This window comes from Triturus cristatus, chromosome 1_1 (genome assembly GCF_964204655.1).
Source record: "Triturus cristatus chromosome 1_1, aTriCri1.1, whole genome shotgun sequence".
NCBI classification, from domain to species: Eukaryota; Metazoa; Chordata; class Amphibia; order Caudata; family Salamandridae; genus Triturus; species Triturus cristatus.
In genome coordinates, this window is record NC_140579.1 from 311590280 (window position 1) to 311611583 (window position 21304).

The window sequence follows — 21304 nt, forward strand, 5'->3', positions numbered from 1 at the left end:
CCTAAGTGGGATGGGTATTCCCAGACGTGGGACCCGTGCTCACTACGCCACTGGAGTCAAGCTATCCTGGCTGATGACGGCTGATAGCCAGAAACCGGTCCTAGGATGCTTGATTCCGGTCCAGGGAAGACATGGCTTGGCAGTTCGGGCTGGACTGTTCCCATGAGGCACAGGGTCAAGACTGATTTGCATATGGCCATGTCTGAACTGGGGTGGCGTAGTGGGCAAAAGAACGATGGATTTAACCCAGATCTCTTGACTGGGGGAGAATGTCTGCATTGTCAGCATTCCGTCCATCATTTGTTTGTTGTAACGCTTTTCGCCCTAAGTGGGATGGGTATTCCCAGACGTGGGACCCGTGCTCACTACGCCACTGGAGTCAAGCTATCCTGGCTGATGACGGCTGATAGCCAGAAACCGGTCCTAGGATGCTTGATTCCGGTCCAGGGAAGACATGGCTTGGCAGTTCGGGCTGGACTGTTCCCATGAGGCACAGGGTCAAGACTGATTTGCATATGGCCATGTCTGAACTGGGGTGGCGTAGTGGGCAAAAGAACGATGGATTTAACCCAGATCTCTTGACTGGGGGAGAATGTCTGCATTGTCAGCATTCCGTCCATCATTTGTTTGTTGTAACGCTTTTCGCCCTAAGTGGGATGGGTATTCCCAGACGTGGGACCCGTGCTCACTACGCCACTGGAGTCAAGCTATCCTGGCTGATGACGGCTGATAGCCAGAAACCGGTCCTAGGATGCTTGATTCCGGTCCAGGGAAGACATGGCTTGGCAGTTCGGGCTGGACTGTTCCCATGAGGCACAGGGTCAAGACTGATTTGCATATGGCCATGTCTGAACTGGGTGGCGTAGTGGGCAAAAGAACGATGGATTTAACCCAGATCTCTTGACTGGGGGAGAATGTCTGCATTGTCAGCATTCCGTCCATCATTTGTTTGTTGTAACGCTTTTCGCCCTAAGTGGGATGGGTATTCCCAGACGTGGGACCCGTGCTCACTACGCCACTGGAGTCAAGCTATCCTGGCTGATGACGGCTGATAGCCAGAAACCGGTCCTAGGATGCTTGATTCCGGTCCAGGGAAGACATGGCTTGGCAGTTCGGGCTGGACTGTTCCCATGAGGCACAGGGTCAAGACTGATTTGCATATGGCCATGTCTGAACTGGGGTGGCGTAGTGGGCAAAAGAACGATGGATTTAACCCAGATCTCTTGACTGGGGGAGAATGTCTGCATTGTCAGCATTCTGTCCATCATTTGTTTGTTGTAACGCTTTTCGCCCTAAGTGGGATGTGTATTCCCAAACGTGGGACCCGTGCTCACTACGCCACTGGAGTCAAGCTATCCTGGCTGATGACGGCTGATAGCCAGAAACCGGTCCTAGGATGCTTGATTCCGGTCCAGGGAAGACATGGCTTGGCAGTTCGGGCTGGACTGTTCCCATGAGGCACAGGGTCAAGACTGATTTGCATATGGCCATGTCTGAACTGGGGTGTCGTAGTGGGCAAAAGAACGATGGATTTAACCCAGATCTCTTGACTGGGGGAGAATGTCTGCATTGTCAGCATTCCGTCCATCATTTGTTTGTTGTAACGCTTTTCGCCCTAAGTGGGATGGGTATTCCCAGACGTGGGACCCGTGCTCACTACGCCACTGGAGTCAAGCTATCCTGGCTGATGACGGCTGATAGCCAGAAACCGGTCCTAGGATGCTTGATTCCGGTCCAGGGAAGACATGGCTTGGCAGTTCGGGCTGGACTGTTCCCATGAGGCACAGGGTCAAGACTGATTTGCATATGGCCATGTCTGAACTGGGGTGGCGTAGTGGGCAAAAGAACGATGGATTTAACCCAGATCTCTTGACTGGGGGAGAATGTCTGCATTGTCAGCATTCCGTCCATCATTTGTTTGTTGTAACGCTTTTCGCCCTAAGTGGGATGGGTATTCCCAGACGTGGGACCCGTGCTCACTACGCCACTGGAGTCAAGCTATCCTGGCTGATGACGGCTGATATCCAGAAACCGGTCCTAGGATGCTTGATTCCGGTCCAGGGAAGACATGGCTTGGCAGTTCGGGCTGGTCTGTTCCCATGAGGCACAGGGTCAAGACTGATTTGCATATGGCCATGTCTGAACTGGGGTGGCGTAGTGGGCAAAAGAACGATGGATTTAACCCAGATCTCTTCACTGGGGGAGAATGTCTGCATTGTCAGCATTCCGTCCATCATTTGTTTGTTGTAACGCTTTTCGCCCTAAGTGGGATGGGTATTCCCAGACGTGGAACCCGTGCTCACTACGCCACTGGAGTCAAGCTATCCTGGCTGATGACGGCTGATAGCCAGAAACCGGTCCTACGATGCTTGATTCCGGTCCAGGGAAGACATGGCTTGGCAGTTCGGGCTGGACTGTTCCCATGAGGCACAGGGTCAAGACTGATTTGCATATGGCCATGTCTGAACTGGGGTGGCGTAGTGGGCAAAAGAACGATGGATTTAACCCAGATCTCTTGACTGGGGGAGAATGTCTGCATTGTCAGCATTCCGTCCATCATTTGTTTGTTGTAACGCTTTTCGCCCTAAGTGGGATGTGTATTCCCAGACGTGGGACCCGTGCTCACTACGCCACTGGAGTCAAGCTATCCTGGCTGATGACGGCTGATAGCCAGAAACCGGTCCTAGGATGCTTGATTCCGGTCCAGGGAAGACATGGCTTGGCAGTTCGGGCTGGACTGTTCCCATGAGGCACAGGGTCAAGACCGATTTGCATATGACCATGTATGAACTGGGGTGGCGTAGTGGGCAAAAGAACGATGGATTTAACCCAGATCTCTTGACTGGGGGAGAATGTCTGCATTGTCAGCATTCCGTCCATCATTTGTTTGTTGTAACGCTTTTCGCCCTAAGTGGGATGGGTATTCCCAGACGTGGGACCCGTGCTCACTACGCCACTGGAGTCAAGCTATCCTGGCTGATGACGGCTGATAGCCAGAAACCGGTCCTAGGATGCTTGATTCTGGTCCAGGGAAGACATGGCTTGGCAGTTCGGGCTGGACTGTTCCCATGAGGCACAGGGTCAAGACTGATTTGCATATGGCCATGTCTGAACTGGGGTGGCGTAGTGGGCAAAAGAACGATGGATTTAACCCAGATCTCTTGACTGGGGGAGAATGTCTGCATTGTCAGCATTCCGTCCATCATTTGTTTGTTGTAACGCTTTTCGCCCTAAGTGGGATGGGTATTCCCAGACGTGGGACCCGTGCTCACTACGCCACTGGAGTCAAGCTATCCTGGCTGATGACGGCTGATAGCCAGAAACCGGTCCTAGGATGCTTAATTCCGGTCCAGGGAAGACATGGCTTGGCAGTTCGGGCTGGACTGTTCCCATGAGGCACAGGGTCAAGACTGATTTGCATATGGCCATGTCTGAACTGGGGTGGCGTAGTGGGCAAAAGAACGATGGATTTAACCCAGATCTCTTGACTGGGGGAGAATGTCTGCATTGTCAGCATTCCGTCCATCATTTGTTTGTTGTAACACTTTTCGCCCTAAGTGGGATGGGTATTCCCAGACGTGGGACCCGTGCTCACTACGCCACTGGAGTCAAGCTATCCTGGCTGATGACGGCTGATAGCCAGAAACCGGTCCTAGGATGCTTGATTCCGGTCCAGGGAAGACATGGCTTGGCAGTTCGGGCTGGACTGTTCCCATGAGGCACAGGGTCAAGACTGATTTGCATATGGCCATGTCTGAACTGGGGTGGCGTAGTGGGCAAAAGAACGATGGATTTAACCCAGATCTCTTGACTGGGGGAGAATGTCTGCATTGTCAGCATTCCGTCCATCATTTGTTTGTTGTAACGCTTTTCGCCCTAAGTGGGATGGGTATTCCCAGACGTGGGACCCGTGCTCACTACGCCACTGGAGTCAAGCTATCCTGGCTGATGACGGCTGATAGCCAGAAACCGGTCCTAGGATGCTTGATTCCGGTCCAGGGAAGACATGGCTTGGCAGTTCGGGCTGGACTGTTCCCATGAGGCACAGGGTCAAGACTGATTTGCATATGGCCATGTCTGAACTGGGGTGGCGTAGTGGGCAAAAGAACGATGGATTTAACCCAGATCTCTTGACTGGGGGAGAATGTCTGCATTGTCAGCATTCCGTCCATCATTTGTTTGTTGTAACGCTTTTCGCCCTAAGTGGGATGTGTATTCCCAGACGTGGGACCCGTGCTCACTACGCCACTGGAGTCAAGCTATCCTGGCTGATGACGGCTGATAGCCAGAAACCGGTCCTAGGATGCTTGATTCCGGTCCAGGGAAGACATGGCTTGGCAGTTCGGGCTGGACTGTTCCCATGAGGCACAGGGTCAAGACTGATTTGCATATGACCATGTATGAACTGGGATGGCGTAGTGGGCAAAAGAACGATGGATTTAACCCAGATCTCTTGACTGGGGGAGAATGTCTGCATTGTCAGCATTCCGTCCATCATTTGTTTGTTGTAACGCTTTTCGCCCTAAGTGGGATGGGTATTCCCAGACGTGGGACCCGTGCTCACTACGCCACTGGAGTCAAGCTATCCTGGCTGATGACGGCTGATAGCCAGAAACCGGTCCTAGGATGCTTGATTCCGGTCCAGGGAAGACATGGCTTGGCAGTTCGGGCTGGACTGTTCCCATGAGGCACAGGGTCAAGACTGATTTGCATATGGCCATGTCTGAACTGGGGTGGCGTAGTGGGCAAAAGAACGATGGATTTAACCCAGATCTCTTGACTGGGGGAGAATGTCTGCATTGTCAGCATTCCGTCCATCATTTGTTTGTTGTAACGCTTTTCGCCCTAAGTGGGATGGGTATTCCCAGACGTGGGACCCGTGCTCACTACGCCACTGGAGTCAAGCTATCCTGGCTGATGACGGCTGATAGCCAGAAACCGGTCCTAGGATGCTTGATTCCGGTCCAGGGAAGACATGGCTTGGCAGTTCGGGCTGGACTGTTCCCATGAGGCACAGGGTCAAGACTGATTTGCATATGGCCATGTCTGAACTGGGGTGGCGTAGTGGGCAAAAGAACGATGGATTTAACCCAGATCTCTTGACTGGGGGAGAATGTCTGCATTGTCAGCATTCCGTCCATCATTTGTTTGTTGTAACGCTTTTCGCCCTAAGTGGGATGGGTATTCCCAGACGTGGGACCCGTGCTCACTACGCCACTGGAGTCAAGCTATCCTGGCTGATGACGGCTGATAGCCAGAAACCGGTCCTAGGATGCTTGATTCCGGTCCAGGGAAGACATGGCTTGGCAGTTCGGGCTGGACTGTTCCCATGAGGCACAGGGTCAAGACTGATTTGCATATGGCCATGTCTGAACTGGGGTGGCGTAGTGGGCAAAAGAACGATGGATTTAACCCAGATCTCTTGACTGGGGGAGAATGTCTGCATTGTCAGCATTCCGTCCATCATTTGTTTGTTGTAACGCTTTTCGCCCTAAGTGGGATGGGTATTCCCAGACGTGGGACCCGTGCTCACTACGCCACTGGAGTCAAGCTATCCTGGCTGATGACGGCTGATAGCCAGAAACCGGTCCTAGGATGCTTGATTCCGGTCCAGGGAAGACATGGCTTGGCAGTTCGGGCTGGACAGTTCCCATGAGGCACAGGCTCAAGACTGATTTGCATATGGCCATGTCTGAACTGGGGTGGCGTAGTGGGCAAAAGAACGATGGATTTAACCCAGATCTCTTGACTGGGGGAGAATGTCTGCATTGTCAGCATTCCTTCCATCATTTGTTTGTTGTAACGCTTTTCGCCCTAAGTGGGATGGGTATTCCCAGACGTGGGACCCGTGCTCACTATGCCACTGGAGTCAAGCTATCCTGGCTGATGACGGCTGATAGCCAGAAACCGGTCCTAGGATGCTTGATTCCGGTCCAGGGAAGACATGGCTTGGCAGTTCGGGCTGGACTGTTCCCATGAGGCACAGGGTCAAGACTGATTTGCATATGGCCATGTCTGAACTGGGGTGGCGTAGTGGGCAAAAGAACGATGGATTTAACCCAGATCTCTTGACTGGGGGAGAATGTCTGCATTGTCAGCATTCCGTCCATCATTTGTTTGTTGTAACGCTTTTCGCCCTAAGTGGGATGGGTATTCCCAGACATGGGACCCGTGCTCACTACGACACTGGAGTCAAGCTATCCTGGCTGATGACGGCTGATAGCCAGAAACCAGTCCTAGGATGCTTGATTCCGGTCCAGGGAAGACATGGCTTGGCAGTTCGGGCTGGACTGTTCCCATGAGGCACAGGGTCAAGACTGATTTGCATATGGCCATGTCTGAACTGGGGTGGCGTAGTGGGCAAAAGAACGATGGATTTAACCCAGATCTCTTGACTGGGGGAGAATGTCTGCATTGTCAGCATTCCGTCCATCATTTGTTTGTTGTAACGCTTTTCGCCCTAAGTGGGATGGGTATTCCCAGACGTGGGACCCGTGCTCACTACGCCACTGGAGTCAAGCTATCCTGGCTGATGACGGCTGATAGCCAGAAACCGGTCCTAGGATGCTTGATTCCGGTCCAGGGAAGACATGGCTTGGCAGTTCGGGCTGGACTGTTCCCATGAGGCACAGGGTCAAGACTGATTTGCATTTGGCCATGTCTGAACTGGGGTGGCGTAGTGGGCAAAAGAACGATGGATTTAACCCAGATCTCTTGACTGGGGGAGAATGTCTGCATTGTCAGCATTCCGTCCATCATTTGTTTGTTGTAACGCTTTTCGCCCTAAGTGGGATGGGTATTCCCAGACGTGGGACCCGTGCTCACTACGCCACTGGAGTCAAGCTATCCTGGCTGATGACGGCTGATAGCCAGAAACCGGTCCTAGGATGCTTGATTCCGGTCCAGGGAAGACATGGCTTGGCAGTTCGGGCTGGACTGTTCCCATGAGGCACAGGGTCAAGACTGATTTGCCTATGGCCATGTCTGAACTGGGGTGGCGTAGTGGGCAAAAGAACGATGGATTTAACCCAGATCTCTTGACTGGGGGAGAATGTCTGCATTGTCAGCATTCCGTCCATCATTTGTTTGTTGTAACGCTTTTCGCCCTAAGTGGGATGGGTATTCCCAGACGTGGGACCCGTGCTCACTACGCCACTGGAGTCAAGCTATCCTGGCTGATGACGGCTGATAGCCAGAAACCGGTCCTAGGATGCTTAATTCCGGTCCAGGGAAGACATGGCTTGGCAGTTCGGGCTGGACTGTTCCCATGAGGCACAGGGTCAAGACTGATTTGCATATGGCCATGTCTGAACTGTGGTGGCGTAGTGGGCAAAAGAACGATGGATTTAAACCAGATCTCTTGACTGGGGGAGAATGTCTGCATTGTCAGCATTCCGTCCATCATTTGTTTGTTGTAACACTTTTCGCCCTAAGTGGGATGGGTATTCCCAGACGTGGGACCCGTGCTCACTACGCCACTGGAGTCAAGCTATCCTGGCTGATGACGGCTGATAGCCAGAAACCGGTCCTAGGATGCTTGATTCCGGTCCAGGGAAGACATGGCTTGGCAGTTCGGGCTGGACTGTTCCCATGAGGCACAGGGTCAAGACTGATTTGCATATGGCCATGTCTGAACTGGGGTGGCGTAGTGGGCAAAAGAACGATGGATTTAACCCAGATCTCTTGACTGGGGGAGAATGTCTGCATTGTCAGCATTCAGTCCATCATTTGTTTGTTGTAACGCTTTTCGCCCTAAGTGGGATGGGTATTCCCAGACGTGGGACCCGTGCTCACTACGCCACTGGAGTCAAGCTATCCTGGCTGATGACGGCTGATAGCCAGAAACCGGTCCTAGGATGCTTGATTCCGGTCCAGGGAAGACATGGCTTGGCAGTTCGGGCTGGACTGTTCCCATGAGGCACAGGGTCAAGACTGATTTGCATATGGCCATGTCTGAACTGGGGTGGCGTAGTGGGCAAAAGAACGATGGATTTAACCCAGATCTCTTGACTGGGGGAGAATGTCTGCATTGTCAGCATTCCGTCCATCATTTGTTTGTTGTAACGCTTTTCGCCCTAAGTGGGATGGGTATTCCCAGACGTGGGACCCGTGCTCACTACGCCACTAGAGTCAAGCTATCCTGGCTGATGACGGCTGATAGCCAGAAACCGGTCCTAGGATGCTTGATTCCGGTCCAGGGAAGACATGGCTTGGCAGTTTGGGCTGGACTGTTCCCATGAGGCACAGGGTCAAGACTGATTTGCATATGGCCATGTCTGAACTGGGGTGGCGTAGTGGGCAAAAGAACGATGGATTTAACCCAGATCTCTTGACTGGGGGAGAATGTCTGCATTGTCAGCATTCCGTCCATCATTTGTTTGTTGTAACGCTTTTCGCCCTAAGTGGGATGTGTATTCCCAGACGTGGGACCCGTGCTCACTACGCCACTGGAGTCAAGCTATCCTGGCTGATGACGGCTGATAGCCAGAAACCGGTCCTAGGATGCTTGATTCCGGTCCAGGGAAGACATGGCTTGGCAGTTCGGGCTGGACTGTTCCCATGAGGCACAGGGTCAAGACTGATTTGCATATGACCATGTATGAACTGGGGTGGCGTAGTGGGCAAAAGAACGATGGATTTAACCCAGATCTCTTGACTGGGGGAGAATGTCTGCATTGTCAGCATTCCGTCCATCATTTGTTTGTTGTAACGCTTTTCGCCCTAAGTGGGATGGGTATTCCCAGACGTGGGACCCGTGCTCACTACGCCACTGGAGTCAAGCTATCCTGGCTGATGACGGCTGATAGCCAGAAACCGGTCCTAGGATGCTTGATTCCGGTCCAGGGAAGACATGGCTTGGCAGTTCGGGCTGGACTGTTCCCATGAGGCACAGGGTCAAGACTGATTTGCATATGGCCATGTCTGAACTGGGGTGGCGTAGTGGGCAAAAGAACGATGGATTTAACCCAGATCTCTTGACTGGGGGAGAATGTCTGCATTGTCAGCATTCCGTCCATCATTTGTTTGTTGTAACGCTTTTCGCCCTAAGTGGGATGGGTATTCCCAGACGTGGGACCCGTGCTCACTACGCCACTGGAGTCAAGCTATCCTGGCTGATGACGGCTGATAGCCAGAAACCGGTCCTAGGATGCTTAATTCCGGTCCAGGGAAGACATGGCTTGGCAGTTCGGGCTGGACTGTTCCCATGAGGCACAGGGTCAAGACTGATTTGCATATGGCCATGTCTGAACTGGGGTGGCGTAGTGGGCAAAAGAACGATGGATTTAACCCAGATCTCTTGACTGGGGGAGAATGTCTGCATTGTCAGCATTCCGTCCATCATTTGTTTGTTGTAACGCTTTTCGCCCTAAGTGGGATGGGTATTCCCAGACGTGGGACCCGTGCTCACTACGCCACTGGAGTCAAGCTATCCTGGCTGATGACGGCTGATAGCCAGAAACCGGTCCTAGGATGCTTGATTCCGGTCCAGGGAAGACATGGCTTGGCAGTTCGGGCTGGACTGTTCCCATGAGGCACAGGGTCAAGACTGATTTGCATATGGCCATGTCTGAACTGGGGTGGCGTAGTGGGCAAAAGAACGATGGATTTAACCCAGATCTCTTGACTGGGGGAGAATGTCTGCATTGTCAGCATTTCGTCCATCATTTGTTTGTTGTAACGCTTTTCGCCCTAAGTGGGATGGGTATTCCCAGACGTGGGACCCGTGCTCACTACGCCACTGGAGTCAAGCTATCCTGGCTGATGACGGCTGATAGCCAGAAACCGGTCCTAGGATGCTTGATTCCGGTCCAGGGAAGACATGGCTTGGCAGTTCGGGCTGGACTGTTCCCATGAGGCACAGGGTCAAGACTGATTTGCATATGGCCATGTCTGAACTGGGGTGGCGTAGTGGGCAAAAGAACGATGGATTTAACCCAGATCTCTTGACTGGGGGAGAATGTCTGCATTGTCAGCATTCCGTCCATCATTTGTTTGTTGTAACCTTTTTCGCCCTAAGTGGGATGGTATTCCCAGACGTGGGACCCGTGCTCACTACGCCACTGGAGTCAAGCTATCCTGGCTGATGACGGCTGATAGCCAGAAACCGGTCCTAGGATGCTTGATTCCGGTCCAGGGAAGACATGGCTTGGCAGTTCGGGCTGGACTGTTCCCATGAGGCACAGGGTCAAGACTGATTTGCATATGGCCATGTCTGAACTGGGGTGGCGTAGTGGGCAAAAGAACGATGGATTTAACCCAGATCTCTTGACTGGGGGAGAATGTCTGCATTGTCAGCATTCCGTCCATCATTTGTTTGTTGTAACGCTTTTCGCCCTAAGTGGGATGGGTATTCCCAGACGTGGGACCCGTGCTCACTACGCCACTGGAGTCAAGCTATCCTGGCTGATGACGGCTGATAGCCAGAAACCGGTCCTAGGATGCTTAATTCCGGTCCAGGGAAGACATGGCTTGGCAGTTCGGGCTGGACTGTTCCCATGAGGCACAGGGTCAAGACTGATTTGCATATGGCCATGTCTGAACTGGGGTGGCGTAGTGGGCAAAAGAACGATGGATTTAACCCAGATCTCTTGACTGGGGGAGAATGTCTGCATTGTCAGCATTCCGTCCATCATTTGTTTGTTGTAACGCTTTTCGCCCTAAGTGGGATGGGTATTCCCAGACGTGGGACCCGTGCTCACTACGCCACTGGAGTCAAGCTATCCTGGCTGATGACGGCTGATAGCCAGAAACCGGTCCTAGGATGCTTGATTCCGGTCCAGGGAAGACATGGCTTGGCAGTTCGGGCTGGACTGTTCCCATGAGGCACAGGGTCAAGACTGATTTGCATATGGCCATGTCTGAACTGGGGTGGCGTAGTGGGCAAAAGAACGATGGATTTAACCCAGATCTCTTGACTGGGGGAGAATGTCTGCATTGTCAGCATTTCGTCCATCATTTGTTTGTTGTAACGCTTTTCGCCCTAAGTGGGATGGGTATTCCCAGACGTGGGACCCGTGCTCACTACGCCACTGGAGTCAAGCTATCCTGGCTGATGACGGCTGATAGCCAGAAACCGGTCCTAGGATGCTTGATTCCGGTCCAGGGAAGACATGGCTTGGCAGTTCGGGCTGGACTGTTCCCATGAGGCACAGGGTCAAGACTGATTTGCATATGGCCATGTCTGAACTGGGGTGGCGTAGTGGGCAAAAGAACGATGGATTTAACCCAGATCTCTTGACTGGGGGAGAATGTCTGCATTGTCAGCATTCCGTCCATCATTTGTTTGTTGTAACCTTTTTCGCCCTAAGTGGGATGGTATTCCCAGACGTGGGACCCGTGCTCACTACGCCACTGGAGTCAAGCTATCCTGGCTGATGACGGCTGATAGCCAGAAACCGGTCCTAGGATGCTTGATTCCGGTCCAGGGAAGACATGGCTTGGCAGTTCGGGCTGGACTGTTCCCATGAGGCACAGGGTCAAGACTGATTTGCATATGGCCATGTCTGAACTGGGGTGGCGTAGTGGGCAAAAGAACGATGGATTTAACCCAGATCTCTTGACTGGGGGAGAATGTCTGCATTGTCAGCATTCCGTCCATCATTTGTTTGTTGTAACGCTTTTCGCCCTAAGTGGGATGTGTATTCCCAGACGTGGGACCCGTGCTCACTACGCCACTGGAGTCAAGCTATCCTGGCTGATGACGGCTGATAGCCAGAAACCGGTCCTAGGATGCTTGATTCCGGTCCAGGGAAGACATGGCTTGGCAGTTCGGGCTGGACTGTTCCCATGAGGCACAGGGTCAAGACTGATTTGCATATGACCATGTATGAACTGGGGTGGCGTAGTGGGCAAAAGAACGATGGATTTAACCCAGATCTCTTGACTGGGGGAGAATGTCTGCATTGTCAGCATTCTGTCCATCATTTGTTTGTTGTAACGCTCTATGTAGCACAAGCATCTTTATCCTGGAAATCAATCCCATTAAACAAAAGCGGAGTCACATAGATGTCCATATACCGGTGGATACTTTACATCAGTCTAAGTGGAGTGTATGCATCCAGTTCTCTATAATTCCCAAGTACTAAAACCATTCCAGTTTCCATGGTATCCCGGAGTATTGGTTACTCTGTATACTCAATGTTCTTCTGGGCACAAGGGAAATAAGATTGATTTATCCTTATTTAGTCTGAGGCTTGATACTGCCCTAAACATCTTCACTATAGCCTTGGACCCCGACCTAGCGGGCTCTACCGGCCATTAAAGGCCCGCACCAGCGTTAAAGGCTCGAACCAAAGGCCAGGGCTTTTGACAACGGAGCAGTCCCTTAATGGCCGGCTATGGCTATTAGAACACTCCACCCCTAGAGAGCAGAATGTTCTAATAAGTAAAATCAAAGGCCTCTCAGAGCCTAACGGGTTTAAATCCCCTCAGGCTCCGAGAGGCCTTTGTTCACAGCAAGAGCTGTGAAAGGAAAACAAAATTGGAGTGTTGCTCTCCGGGATTCTACCGTCCTGTAGAACCCCGGAGCACTCCATTATCTACTATGGAGCACTCAACTTTCCAATGTTCATATATATGTTCCAACCTGACTGCTCTAATTCAGGGGTTCCATGAGTAGATTAACATATTAGCGTATAACAAAACAATATGTTCTGTTTTGTACATCTTTATTTCAACCCCTTTAATTTCCTGCCTCTAAAGACACGCTAAGGGCCCTATTACCAAAGCAAAGCAGAATGTATGCTTTCATGCATTCATTTAATTCTGCCTGACTATTATAGCCTCAGAGCCCAACTTAGCGGGCTCTACCAGCCAGTAAATGCCCTCTCCAGCGTTAAATGCCCGAGCCAAAGGCGAGGGCCTGTAACAATGGACCAGGCCTCTAATGGATGGTAGAGCCCGCTAGGAGGCTCTAAAGCTATTAGAACATTCTGCCCCTAGAGGGCAGAATATTCTAATTACTAAAAACAAAGGCTTCTCGAGCGATTTAAATCCCCTCGACTTCGAGAGGCCTTTGTTCACAGCACCAGCTGTAAACTTCAGCGCACCAGTGGCACACTCACTGCGCTTGGCAGCACACCGTCCACCATTAAGTAGTGCTGCAGGTGGGATGGACAGCTGGGAGGCGGGAAATGTGGGAGAGGACACTGGAGGGGGGCAAGGATGAGGGGGATTGCAGCGGCAATGAGGAATAGAGAAAAAGGAACTGCAAAAAACCACAGGAAAAACAAAGGCAAACAAAGCAAAAAGACAAAAAGACAAAGGTAGAAAAGCAACGAAGAAGAGCAGAAAGATGAACAGGAACAGCAGAAAAGAGGGCCAGGAGGGCAGTCAAGCTGCAGAGCAGTGACGCTCTACCATTGGACCGCCAGAGAGGCACAGGCAGGAGCCTGCGGGTGGGGGAGGGACTCGAACACCTGACCGCCGGGTCAGAGGAACCAGCAGTAGCAGATGGTGAGAGCAGCAGCTTCCAGACGGCACAGTGTTGTGGGAAGAGGAAGTCCACTTAGTGTTAGTCCTCCGTACACCCAAAAGCAAACTAACAGGGGGCAAGGAAAGGCAACACCACCCGGTTGCCTCTTCCGATCTAACCGTGGCGACCAGATTCCGTGTTCCCCAGTTCCCCAGCGAGTAAAGGCAGATCAAGCTGCATACCCAAGGGCCTGGGGAACCGGCCCCCATGCACATGGCACCCACTGTCCCCAATGGCCGAACTCAGCAACTTGAGCCAGTTAGTGGAGTCCCCCACCAGTCTTGTGCTGTGCCCTCAGTGATGTAGTTCAGCCGCAGTGCAGGGATTGCTCAGGACGCGGTATGCATCACCCACAGGTGCGCTGGAAATTTGGGGCAAGTCATTGGTGCAGGCTCCCTCTGTTTAGTGTGCCAGCCCCTCACCATTGGCTGCTGGGCAGGACTGGGGGAAGGGAGGAGGCCGACGAGCACCATTCCAGTCAAAGCATCACTCTCAGAGGAACACACAATTGTGCTCTTTCTTTAGGCAAGTAATTGTGAGATACACATTTAAAATGTAAAGATCGGTTTCATAATTGGAGGTAGGGTAATACATGTTTTTTCCAGGGGATGGGAGGAGCTCGGGCTTTATACGTCTGCCTCACAGAGGCTTAGGCCATGACAGGACATTTAGCTACCATTGGCTCAGCAGATAGAGTATCACCGGGGCCCAGAGTGCTGAGAGGCCCATTGAACACAAACAATGATGTATTCTACTACCATACCTGGTTCTTTCTTTTTTGTAGATTCAAAGACGTATTATATTAGTCACCCCATTCAATCACAATAATTGTATAAAACACAGAAGTCAGAAATGTTTTCATCATATGCAGTTGATATATATTGTCATAGCACACATTTTTTGTATTGTTTTCATCATAATTGACAAGTATGATGCTCCTGTTCTGATGCCTGTCCACGTTTCGACAATCAGGTACCTCAAGTCAGGTCAATGATTCGATCCACTTTACTTCTAAGCCTAACTGGATATCAATGTGCAGCCCCAGTGCTTTTTTGTGGTTCTATATGCTATATATAATAGGTGCCGTTGTTATCCAAATAGTGACCGCAGTTTACCACCATAAAAGGAAAGCAGGCTGCTGTGGACTTTCTGGGACTGGTATTCGTGATCTTCAGGTGTCAGGCGACTTCAGCAGTGCGCGTTTAAAAAAGTGACCCACATTTTCAATGGACACTTCTCACTTTATTCTATTGGTTCATTGATTTATTGGTTGTCTCAACATAGGGCTGATTTAGAGTTTGGCAGCCAGGACACTCTGTCACAAACATAGTGGACATCCTGTCTGCCTTGTTACAAGTGCAGTACATCCTGTGGTCCTGAGATGTAGAGGACATCTGTCATGTTTGTGATGGAGTTGACCCTCCACTTAACTCTAAATCAGGCCCTTACTTATCATACAGAGTTTATGTACAATCTCTTACTTTAAAGCTCTTACAGTTTTATTTGAATTTGTGGTGTGGCAGATCATAAATTGCAATTCACAAAAATGCCTGGGGTGGGTGGAAGTGACATCATATGCCATTTAACCTTTACTTTCACTCACACATTAATGCTTACACATACAAACACTTTTAATAATGTTGTAATATTTTACATACTACAAAATGCTGTCTGTGAATCGGGACCTATAAGTTTGCATGGGCTAATACTTTTGTCATCTGTGATCGGGTCCTTTAAGTTTGCATGGACTAATATCTTTGTCATTTTGGCCTTATTTTAGGGCTTGAAGTAGAGCTTGCCTCCTGTTTTGAAGTCTCAGGGATACAACGACTTCACCCCCAGCTCCCCTGAACTCCCTTGCTGCGAGTTCCGACTTGCCAAGAGGTGCATGCTGCTGTTCTGGGCCTCTGGAGGTTGTTTCTGCTGTTGGTAGCTGGAAAAGTAATGCAACAAGGAGAAGCACGACACATCCGTACCTGTTTCTGACGCATCGCCGAGGAAACCGATGCAGCGCCTGCCCGTGGCTCGAGAAATCACCACACGCCGCATCAAGTGCACCGATCTACGAAGGTTGAGATCACTGCACCGATTCCGACTCATGCCCTGCTGTGCGGCTGCAAGAACCAATGCGTTGTGGGACGGTGGCTGAAGAAACCAACGCAAGTGGCGTTGCGGCCGCCGCATCGAGAACCGATGCATCCCGATCCTCACACATCACACTGAGGCATCAAGTCTACAAGGATGCTGGTACCGCAGTAAGAAACTGACGCATCACCTCCCCTTCAATGAGGAACCGACGCATCACCTCCCCTGCGTGGCATTAAGGAACCAACGCATCACCTCCCCTGGAGTAAGGAACCAACGCATCACTTTTCCTGTGCGTAAGGAATAGACACATCACCTTCCCAGTGTCTATTCCTGCTTTTGATTTTGATGCGTCCAAGGTACTTTGTGTTGACAGTGTTGCATCTGCAATTTGCTTTGAAGAGAACTGGTTCTACCTTTTGAAAGTCATATTTTTTTACTGTGTTCTGGAGTTTTGTTGTTTTGATCTTTTTGGTTTAGATAAAGATACTTATTTTTCTAAACTGGTGTGGTGTCCATTTGCAGTGTTTTCACTGTATTACTGTATGTGTTCACAAATGCTTTACACACTGCCACTGAGATGAGCCTGTCTGCTTGTGCAAAGCTACCAAGGGGGTGAGCAGTGGTTATTTTAGAAGTGTATCCCCCTTACCCTAATGAGGAAGAAGGGTCCCTACTTGGACAACGGTGCAAACCTTGCCAACTAGAGACCCCCATTTCTGACAGTACCACATCCTTCTTAGTTACCAGTTTATTCCTTGGTATTGTCACCTAAGTCTTCACCTTCCTCTTTCTGGATACCAGCTCACTGGGAGTGTAAGTTTTCTTTGGCACTCACTTTTCAATACCAACAAAGAATTTTCACCAAAACTAGTGCTAGACAAGTTATAACTGGCCAATTGGTCTGCTTCGCAAAATCAGTCTTTCGGGGCTGTCTTTAGGCTTTGGGAGCTACAGACCCTTTCGCAGAACAAAACACACAAGGTTTGCCCAGGGCAGCCACATTCTGTTCCGCAGTTTAGCTGTCTCTTGTCTGTTGCCTAGTCCTGCAGTATGTATGTTCGTGGGGCTGCCCGTCTTCTCATCAAGTGTTTGGGGCTGCCCGTCTTCTCATCAAACTCCCAACTGTGGTCTCTTTGGAGCCTCATATGGCCAAGCTCCTTGTCTAACAGGGCACAGACACTCTCCCATTGTTGTTTTCTATTCCTCGACTTGTCAACACTTCCTGGCTGCTGCTGGGGACCTGATCCAATAAACTTATTTTTTCATCAAAGCTGACCTGTGGACCTCATTTCCATAGGGATCTATGTTCAGCTCTTCCAGGCAACAGGCAGCAGAAGCCTGTGTGTGTAAAATCTGATGTGTCAACCGGATAGTACCTAGTACTCAATATAGCACTTAGTTGATTTGGGAGGGAACACTCCTACTTTGGTTTCCCCCACTTACAGTTTACTACAATCTTTGAGTTACTTTGAATACTCTGTTAAGTGAGTTGTCATTCTGAAACGTTCACACAGTGAAAACACCACAAAAGACTCCACACCAATTTAGAACAATAAAGAATATTTTTATGAGTAAAACGACCAAAATGAGACAATAATCAATAAGAGTGCAGTTCCGATACAAGAGACACACAGTTCCCACTGACATAAGTACCTTTCCAGAGGATGCGTAGTCTGCGAGAGCACGATGCGCCGGTTCCGAGTTGCGCAGTCAGGTAGATGCATTGTTTTCGGGTCTTGCAGATGGATCCTGAATTGTTGTTGAACTCCTTTGTGTTGAAAGAGATGCGTCTTCATTGAGCTTAACAGTCGGGTTCCCACGTCATTGTCGAGCCTCGCAGGGATGCCCTGGAAGTGACGCAGAGTCGACGTCAAAGGCGAATGCGTCAGTTGGGACTGACGCAAAGCAGATTATGCATGTTTTTTTCAAGAGAAGAGCTGCAGAACCCACTTGCAAGTCCCAGGACTGTACTAACACCTCTTGATAGGTTACAACAGTTGGCAGAGTCCAGCAGCTGAAGCAGAGTTGAAGGAAGTCTTTGATGGCCCTGAGACTCCAAAACAGAAGGCAAGCCAGCAAGCCTTTGGAATCACTTAAGTTCTTGTAAGCTGTCCCCCTAACAGGACATTTCAGAAGGAAAAACCTGTTTCCTTAGCTAAACGTTTGCATATTCCATACACTGTGTAAAATATGCTAATTTAGGAAATTAATTTTATAATACTTTTTTATCAGTTTGAGGACTCATCCTCTGCTCACTTAAGAATTGTTTTCCTCACATATTCTTTCATGTTCTATCTTCACACTATTTTTTTATTAAAACAGGGCGAATTGATGCCCCTCCCCACACTCTCTGTCCACTTGATAAAGCTATTTTCTGATTTAAATTTGATGTGCATATTAACATTAACGTAATATAAGTAAAAGAAATATGCTAGGATGTACAGAACAATGTTTTCCTGACGTATGCTAAACTAGGCCTCAACTCCGTTTTGTATTAATATGGCTGCTGCTTACTAATATTCATTGAGTTTATATCTCTCAATGACACTGTACACAGCAAAATGTGCACAATTTGTTTTGAAATGGCATGTTCTATAAGAATTCCAGAAGAAACTTTTAAGCACTTTTTAAGGCACTTCTTTCCTTACTTGCACACTGTAATTGCGATTCTCTTATTATCATGACTAGAGAATCTGTATTTCATTAAAGACACCGAGGCTGACGTTATGCATATTTCTTTTAATGCACTCCAAGCAGTCGCATACATCACAATATTAAAAGGTTCCAGAACAGAATATTAAAAACCCATAAAAGGCATGAGCCATCAACAATCTGCCTCTTTTAAATGTGGAGACGAGAATAAGTCCATGAATTTTAAAACTTCTAAACTTCTAAACGATCTTCAGGTGGTCATCTCGAAGGAGAAAGAGAAACGAAGGAGGAACCAGGGGCCAGACACCTCGCACTTATGTTGGGTTACCTGAAAAGAAAGAGAAGTAAATACCTTCTGAATTTAACACATAGTAATATGTGAGATAAGAGAAATTACTGGCACTGTTAATTAAATGAACATTTATTCACTGTAAGCACAGTCATCCAAGGGGTGGGATGGGTAGGATAATGTCAGACTCCGTTATCCTTTAATGAAATCCAGATTCTCTAGTCATGGTAATAGGAGAATCGCAATCTCATTACAAGAACGGAGGCTACATTATGCATGTTGGTAGCTTTGTAGGACTACATCAGACATGTGTTCGATAGGTTTTCGATAGTGTTGTGCAAAAGAACCAGCATTCGACCAGTCGGCCGCTTTGAGAATGTCATCCAACTTACCTCCAGACCAGAGAGATTTACTGGCCATAGCACCTCTAAGAGAGTGAGCTTGAAATTTCCTCAAGTCAATACCTCCTAGGCTCATGACAGTTTTAACCCATCTAGCAATAGATGTTGAGGTTATACCTTTATGGGGTTTAACAAAGGATATAAGTACTTGGTTCATACCCTGGGCACGAAGACCAAACATTCTGCGATCATACTCTCTGATACGGTCCACTACACAAAGTTTGGGGCATAAATTAAAACGTGGATAAAAGATTGAATCAGACATTGTCTTTGTTCTTTTATAAATCTCAAATTTGACACAGAACATGTTATAGGATCTATTTGAAACCTCCAGGGCTTTGACATCAGAGACCCTTCTGCAGGAAATTAGGAATAGCAGAGTAGCAAGCTTAATCGAAAGATTTTTCCTATTCAGGAGAGAATTATCCGGCCAGTTATTGAAAAGATCTAGAATTAGCTTAACGTCCCAGAGACTTTCGTATTTGGGTTTAGGAGGCCTTCTTAAACGAATACTTTTCATCTTTCTGCAAACAATGACGTTTTTACCTACCATTTTACCATTGACAAGGACATGGCCAGCAGAAATAGCCATTCTATAGCAATTAATAGATCTATAGCTGAGACCCCTTTCAAACTGTTCAACACAGAAGTTTACAGTGTCAACAATAGGTGCCTCCAAGGGATCCAAGTATCTTTCCATACACCAACGAACCCAGCTTTTCCAAATGTTGTTATATCTGTAGTGAGTGCCTGGGGACCACGACTCTCCAAGGAGAGTTGCAGCTGTTGACGAAAGCTCTGAGATTTCACTGGATCTCCTGACACTCTCCAAGCAAGAAGGTTCAAACTCCCTGTCTGAATTAGGGGGTGACCTCCTCCACCTACGTCTGTTAGAAGATTCTCTTGGGTAGGAATTAAGAAGGGTTGCAAGCTAGTTCCAGAGTGGTAGGGAACCAGGCCTGAGATGGCCAGAAGATAGTTATTAGAACAAGGGAGCACTGGTCCTGTCTCACTTTCTGTAAAACTCTTTGGATCATGGCAAAGGGAGTTAAGGCGTAGGCTTTGACTCCTTTCCAAGACTGGAGAAAGGCATTCACTGCCAGAGCACCTAGGTCGGCGATCCAGCTGAAATATTTTTCCGATTGAAACGTTAGTCTGCTTGCAAATAGGTCTATCTCTAGGGGACCCCAAGTTCTTTTCAGGGTCCTAAACACGGAAACATTGAGCTTCCAATTGCTGTGATCTAACAGGAATCTGGAGTTCCAGTCCGCAGAGATATTCGTTTTCCCCGGGAGGTATTTCACTTTAAGAGCGATCTTGTGCTCCAGACAGAACATCCAGAGTTTCTTGGCTAAATTCGAGAGGTCTGCAGATTTGGTACCTCCCAGGCGATTTATATAGGCTACCGCGGACATGTTGTCCATTTTTAAGATGACTGACCTGCCCTGGAGAGTGTGTTTGAAGCTCATCAAGGCGTCAAGACCAGCTGTTAGCTCCAAGTAATTTTTGTTGTGAGAGGATTTCTCTTGCGACCAGATACCACCCATGTTCTGATCGAGAAGGCAAGCTCCCCAGCCATGGAGGCTCGCATCTGACTCTAAAACAAATTCTGGTTTTGACCCAAAGATCGCTTTGCCATTCCACGCGTCTAGGTTCTCGAGCCACCAGGCTAGTTCTGATTGGAATTCCTGATCCAGCGTAAACCGATCTCCGTACCAGAGGCCAGATCTTAGGGCTCTCGCTTTTACCCTTTGGGGGGCCTGATAGTTTAGGGGGCCAGGCAAGATGGCTTGGATTGAGGAGGAGAGGAGACCCAGTAATCTGGCTAGCTCCCTCAGAGATAAATCTTGGTGTTTCAGGACATGTCTTATTTCCTTTCTGATTTTGTCAATTTTCTTGGAAGCTAGTAGAAGGAGACATCTTGATGTATCTACTGTGAAACCTAGGAACTCTAGAGTTCTTGAAGGAGTCAAGATTGATTTTTTTTGTTTATGATAAAACCTAAACTTTCTAGGAGATCCATTACAGTCTCCTAATCTTGGACTATTTGTGAAAGGTCTTGCAACATTATAAGAATGTCGTCTAGGTATATGATTAGACGAATGCCCCTTTCTCTTAGGGATAAGGCGATAACTCTCATGACCTTGGTGAAACACCAAGGGGCAGAAGAGAGTCCGAAGGGGAGTGCCTGAAATTGGTATAGGTGGTTTTTCCACACAAATTGAAGAACGAGTTGGTGGATTTCGGCCATAGGAATGGTGAAGTAAGCGTCTTTTAGGTCCAGTTTGACTAGCCAGCCTCCCTCTAATAGTAGATCCCACAGGAGGTGGATGCTGTCCATCTTGAAGTGCCTGTAGACTAAATATTTGTTTAGTTCTCTTAAGTTTATGACAGGTCTCC